At 41.6% G+C, this 7205-nt stretch overlaps 1 pseudogene; it reads right to left on the bottom strand.

Annotated features, from left to right (window-relative positions):
* Positions 1–593: 593 nt before the first annotated feature.
* On the bottom strand, positions 594–6298 carry LOC114027581 (annotated as a pseudogene).
* Positions 6299–7205: the final 907 nt, after the last annotated feature.

Raw genomic sequence — 7205 nt, 5'->3', positions numbered from 1 at the left:
CCCTCTTTTTAGCACCCCATTCTGTCACTCACTTGCTGCGTGACCCTAAGCAAGTCATTTCCCTTCTTGCCTCAATAGCCTCCTTTCTACAAAGGGGATGATATTTATTAAGTGCCTACATTGTTAAGTGTGCTGTCATTTATATGTCCAAGGGCTGTTCCAAAGAACAAACGAGAGGAGTGGGAAAGCATTATCAGGTAAAGAAGCATTAATTATTCCTACCCCTCTAAAAAGGTAGCAATTAATAAAAAATAAATAAATAAAAAGTTTAAGAAAAAGAGGATTCCCCCACCCCACCTCCATGGTTTTCATAGTCTGAAAGAACTATAGAGATCATAATCCAACATCTTTATTTTACAGATGGGGAAACTCTGGCCTAGAGACATCCCCATAAGCAAGGAGTAGAGTCTAATTTTGAATCCACATCTTCTAACTCCAAACCCATTGCTCTTTCACTAACAGCCTACTGCTTTCTAAATGATTCTGCCTGTCAGTTTCTTGGACCGGCTGTGCCAATATTTGTGATCAAGCATATGTTCTCGCAAAGACAGTTGTGATCTCACTGCATTTTAAGTTTTGGCATCTCCGCCCCCTTAATCTCCCACCCCCACCCCCACCCAAGTATAATTAACAGCTTTGCGATGTGATTTCACAGATACGGAAATCCTTAAAGTTTTCTCATATGCATCTACAATGCAAAAATGTTTTCAGCTAAAAAACAGCACAAAAAAAAAGCTATAACATTCTAGAATGGGAAAAGAGAACTCCCAATCATCAGACACCTGTGTTCTAGTCTGAGCTCAGAGACAACCAAGCTGTATGACCTTGAGCAAGTCACTTCCTTTCTAAGAGCCTCAGTTTCTTTCTCTACACTGATAGGGTTGGCCTAAAAAAATCTTTAAGTCTAAGTTCTATGTTCTCAAATTTTCACTCTGACATTCTGCATTCTAAGGTCTCTTCCAGCCCTGACATTCTTCTAGCTCCAATATTCAAGATTCTCTATCATAACGTTCCTTCCAAATCCTCTATTCTATATTCCTGGGTCCCCTATAGCTCTAATATTCCATAATTCTCTGATCCTCATGAAATGTAACTTCAAAACTCCTTTATGTTGTTGGGAAACCTTTCCCTTACTGTTTGTGTGGTGTTTGTGTGCGCTGAGTCCCAGCTGATGAGAAAAGTAGGTCTGATGGGGGCCTCTTTACATCTATTCTTGTGGAACTCTATGGCAGCATACCCGCCTCCTCGCTGGCTGGAGCAGGTGCTATCTCTTTGGCTATTGAAAATTGCTGCCTTTGTAATATCGTGAAGCAGCAGGTCCATCTGCCTTTAGCTTTGGCCTGTAATACATGGGCAGCTCCTTTTAGTTATGCGGGAGGGAGCAGAAGCAATGGTTGGAGAAAGTAGATTTTCCACCCCCTGCTGAGCATCTAGATTCTAGATCACTGGGAATGAATGCTGAACCAGGTGATGTTAGTAACACTTGTTTCAGAGGCAATAGGATCAGAGAATGTCAGAACTGGGTGGCACCTTAGAATACAAAATGTAGGAACTGGAAGGGAATATATATGTGTAGGTGTGTGTGTGTGTGTATGTAATTTATTTATCTATTTTTAAGTTTTATTAATGTCTTTTGTTTTTATAACACATTCTTTCCATTGCCTTGCATATAAATAAATGCTTGTTGGTACAGTGCCTGGCGTCCCTGTAACACATGATGAGTTGGTCTTATTCCTTATTAAGGCTAAACCTTCTAATTTTTCAAGTGATCTTATTCCATCCCATCTCCTCCAACAGATTGTCCCCTCTGTCATCCCTGCTCTATCACTTATTTTCAATTTCTTCCTGTCCGCTAGCTCATTCTCTACTGCCTACAAACATGCCCAAGTTTGTAATGCATGGATAGTTCCTTTTGGCTATGAGGGAAGAAGTAGCAATGGTTGGAGGAACTGAATTTTCCACCCATTGCTGAGCAATCCCAAGGTCACTGGGAATGAATGCTGAACCAGGTAATACTAGTAACATGTATCTCATAGGTAACAATATCAGAGAATGTCAGAGCTGGACAGGACCTTAGAACACAGTATGAAAAAACTATGTTTTTCACATCTTGAAAAAACCCTCACATGATTTTTTTTCCCTATGAACTATTGTCCTATATTCCTTCTGCTTTGTGTAGATTAAACTCCTTGAAAAGGTTATCTACAATAGTGCCTCTACTTTCTCTCCTCTCACTCTCTTTACTTACTATCCACCCTTACTATCCCTTACTATTCACATTCTGACCTTACCATTCCACCAGAACTGCTTTCTCCAAAGTAACCAATAATCTTAGTCGCCAAATCCAATGGCCTTTTCTCAGTCCTCATTCTCCCTGACCTCTCTGCAGCCTTTGACATGGGTGATCATTGTCTCCTCTTTGATACTCTCTTCTCTCTAGGTTTTTGGGACAATACTCTCTTCTGGTTCTCATTCTACCTATCTGACCATTCCTTCCATGGGTCCTTTGCTGGAGCCCCCTCCGGATTACACCCTCTAACCATAAGTGTCCCACAGGGTTCTGTCCTGGACCCTCTAGACTACTTCACTTGGTGATCTCCTCAGCTCCCATGGATTTAATTACTATCTCTATTCTGATGATTCTCAAGTCTACCTAGCTTGCCTCAACCTTTCTGCTGACCTCCAGTATCACATCTCCTGCCTTGCAGACATCTCAATGAATGTCCAGTAGGAGTCTTAAACTAATCACATCCAAAACAGAATTCATTATCTTTCCCCAAACCCGGCCCCCCTCTACCTTCCCTCTTCCTGTTGAGGACAGCATCACCCTCCCAGTCCCTCAGGTTCACAACCCAGGAGTCATCCTTGACTCTTCACTAGCTCTCACCCCCCAAATCCAATCTCTTGCCAAGACTAGCTGATTTCCCCTTTGTAACATCTCTCCAGAATGCCCCCCTCTCTCCTCTGACTCTGCCACCTCCAGAGCAGGCCCTCTTCCCTTCATGCCTGCACTGTCCTAATAGCCTGCTGATGGGTCTGCCTGCCTCATATTTCTCCTTACTCCATTCCATCCTCCATTCTGCCACCAATGTGATTTTCCTAAATTGCAAGTTTAATCTTATCACCCCCCCTCCCTACTCAGTCAACTCCAGTGGCCAAATAGATCAAATACAAAATCCTGTTTGGCATTCAAAGCAGTTTGTAATCTAGCACCCTCCTACCTTCCCAATCTTTTTATACTTTACTCCCTTTTACACTTTACTCTTCAGTCCAGTGACACTGGCCACCTGTCTGATTCACAGACAAGATATTTCATCCTCTGACTCTGGGCATTTTCTCTGGCTGTCCTTTATGCTTGGAATACTTTCTCTCCTCAGCTGCACCTACTGATTTCCCTGGCTTTCTTTAAGTCCCAACTAAAATCCCATCTTTTACTGGAAGCCTTTCCTAACCCCTCTTAATTCTAGTGCCTTCTCACTTTTAATTATTTCCTATTTATCCTGTGTATAGCTTGTTTGTGTATATTTATTTTTTTGTTGTCTCCCCCATTAGATTGTGAGCCCCTTGGGGGCAGGAACTGTCTCTGGTCTCTTTTGTATCCCCAGAGCTTAACACAGCCAGTTAGTGGCTGGCATGTAGTAGGTGCTTAATAAATGTTTGTTGATTGATTGTTTGGAACATTGTAAGTGCTTAATGAACTCTTGACTGATTGATTGTATTGGCTTGAACTGTATCCCCCTCTCCTCCTATTGAATCCTTCCTTAGTAACAAAAACAGTTAAGAAAAAGCAACCAATGAATCAACCACATCTGAGAGTATTTGCAGTACTCCCCATGTGTAGTCTCCCACCTCTCTACCAATAGGAAGGAAGTATTTTCCTTCCACTCTTCTTCTGGTTCAAGATTCAACCCCATCATTTATTTATTTAGTTATTTTTATATAGAAAAACAATTTATTCCATCATAGGCACTTAGTTAGTCATGGACAGTAATGGGCTACTGGTTGTACAAGTTACCCAAAAGGACATCATATAAAATGAGTGGTCAAAAACTAATTCCATTTGTGTGGGATTTGTTGAAAAAAATTTTTAAAGAAAGAAAAAAGGAAGAAAAGAAGCCATCCAGACTTAATTTTAAAGCACATATCAGCTACCAATTGCTCTGTTTTCAGATTACTGGGTAGTCTATCAGTAGTACATCTGCCAGGTAAAAACATATACTTTCTTTATAAACTGGTGGTCCCAAGTTAAAAAAAATTCACAGAAAGGAAAGAAATAATATGAAAACATAGCTCAAGAAATATACTAGAAAGCAAAACTACATGAGGTGAACAAAGATATTTTGCAGATACAGTTCCCGCATTTCACATGGCTGTTTGTCCCCCACCAGATGAGCCAATTTCTTTGAGAATAACAACTACCCCACCAGATGAGAAGTGGAAGGAGGGAGTAAACAGTCACTAGGGAAGAAAAAAACATTAAATAAAACAAAAAAAATTTAATAAGAAATTTTGACTGGTTACAGAGGAAACCGGCAGGGGTAGGCCAGTCTACAGCAGGGATGATCTGTACCCTAGAAGGTTAGCCATGCCAATTGTAGTCTTTGGATCTCTATTGACAAGGCAAACAGATCAGACACCTTACAATGCTAATATCTCAGTGGCTCAGACTCCTCACTTGGATATAAATCCTACCCTATTCTAATTTTACTTAAATAAGCCTGAAAAAATTGAAATTATAGCATAGGGAGAAAAATAAAACACTCGTGGTCCATTTCCTGTGTCTAAATCAGATTTTAGAGCTGGATTTGCTTGTAAAAAGTTCTTGGAAAAAAATTAAATATGGGTCTGTGGCTCTGCTGAGTCAAGCCCCACCACAGTTAATAGTTAGAAATCATTTACTCTCTGGGTTAACAGGTGCCTATAAAAGAATGTCCAGACAAAAAAAAAAAGTCTGTCTCAAAACCAGAGTTAAATCAATCTCAGGTTGAAAAGAAAAGGGAGTCTAAAAATCAGCACCAGTGTAGATATGTCTAGGACCTCCTGTCCCTCTGGATCCACACTTCCTTCAGGGTCTTTATTATTGTATATGTTCTCAGTCATCTGCCAGACTTGCATGATATTGTTTTCGGATACAGAACAAATAATCGAAAGTTCATCGGGGTTCCAGGAGAAATCAGATACCTTGGCGTTGTGACCACCACAAATAAACAATAATTTTGGTGGCCCATCTTCTGCATCTTCAGGGGACTGCTCTTCTCCAGTTTTACTCAAGTCCCAGATATTTAGGCCGAGGTCAGTGCCACGGGAGACCAATGAACCTGCAATATTTCATCCTTATGTGACTCAAAGGAATGCAACTTCAGATTTCTAAAATCCCACAATGCAACTGTCTTACCAGCTGATCCTGTGGCACAAATGAACTCACTATAAGGATTAAGAGGGAAACAATTTCCTTCGGCAGTGTGAGCATCCACTGAGTGGCTTGGTTTAGAAGTATTGTTTGGCAGTGTGTTACAGATCATAAGCTCCTGATCATCAGCAACTGATCCAAAGAGAGATTCATTGAACAGGTGCCAAGAAACATCTTCAACTCCTGCTGTGTATCCAGTGAATATGGTCTTTGCATCCACTCCTTTACCTTTCTGTGGAACTTCACTAATGTCCCACAAGCAGATGGCATGATCATCTGATGCACTAAGCAAGTGTCCACTGAGATTTGGGTTCCACAACAGTCCAAAGCCCTCCTTTTGATGTCCACGGAGATGCAAGTCTGGATTACACTTCCCAGAAGGGTCTGGTTTTGAAGGTTGCTTGGTGTAGTCAAAAACAAGGATATCACCGGATACAGTCTTTGTTGGAATGATGCAAGGATTCTGGGGCATATAACAGGCCCTGCTCACTTCACCTTCGTGGTTATCTTGATTTTAATTTCAATTTCCCCACTAACTGAGTCAAAGCCTCCAGATTCTTCTTTCTCACTGTCATAGTGAGAAGCATCAAACTGAGCATCATCAATGGGGAGTTGCACACTGGCTATCACAAGATGGCTCTGCTCATCTGATGTGTGTGTACCCAGGACTAAGTCAACGAATGCTGAAATCTTTCCCTTCAGGTCTGGTTACATCCGGAAGCCACTGTGCAGTCAGGCTGAGCCACTCTAGGGCCTGGGTCATCACTAAGTCATAGCAAAAAGGAGCATTTTTTCTCATATTTTATATCCTCTGTTGATCACTCATTCTTCTACAGCATCATCAAAGGCTGCTTCCTTGTCGACCATGGCGGGCGGAGAAGCCGGATGGAATGACAGGTGGAGGGCTGGGGGTCCCCAGGGTTGCAGCACAGTGAAGGTCAAGCCCCTTGTTTATAATAATGATTCTAACTAGCATTTATATAACACTGTATGGTTTGAAAAGCTTCATTTAACAAAGGAGGAAACCAAGGTCCAGAGAGAAAAAGTAGTACTTTATGTGTTTATGTGTCTTTTTGGATCAGCCTCTACAGTACTGATGAGGAGACACGTCCTGTTCTTGTGTCCTGAGAGTGAGGTCATTGCCACTAGTCTGAATCCATCCTGTCTAAGGCATAGAGGGAACTAGGGAAGTGGATTGAGCTGGGTGGCCATAGATGAGAACTAGGTCCAAGCTAGACAAAGTAGTCTCCTCTCTGAGTGTTGCCCCTGAGGCTACATGTGTGTTTACTGCCAAGGGAAGACGCCTAAGAAAGAAAACAGTGCCCTCTCTTTGTGTGCCAATGTTTATGCACTAGGTCCTAGAGGGGATGGTATTATTATCGACAACAGACCAGAGATGTGATTTCATCAGTATATGGATTTCCTAGTAAAGAATTTCCTCTCCCTGTACAAATCTATACCTTCTCTGTGACTTGTGAGTCTTAGACAGTTGCCTGGTGTACTGAGAAGTTAAGTAAATTACCCAGGAGCACACAGTGCACATGTGTCAGAAGAAAGACTTGAACTGGGGTCATCGTGACTGCAAGCCCATGTTCACTATGCACTACCCCCTTATCTCTCATTGATAACAATAAGAGTAACAGCAGCAGCAGCAGCAATAATAATACAATACTTCTAAAGATTCATAATTCCATTGATATAGATCCTCTTTCTACTCTTACAGGTCATACCCCTTCACGCCTTAGTAAATGTTGGGTTTTGTTGGGGTTTTTTGAGTTGCTGGAGCCATTTATCA

Source organism: Vombatus ursinus, unplaced genomic scaffold, assembly GCF_900497805.2.
Source record: "Vombatus ursinus unplaced genomic scaffold, bare-nosed wombat genome assembly UNPS02014863.1, whole genome shotgun sequence".
NCBI classification, from domain to species: domain Eukaryota; kingdom Metazoa; phylum Chordata; class Mammalia; order Diprotodontia; family Vombatidae; genus Vombatus; species Vombatus ursinus.
Note: the sequence above shows the minus strand (reverse complement) of the source record. Positions and strands in the feature narration are given on the sequence as shown.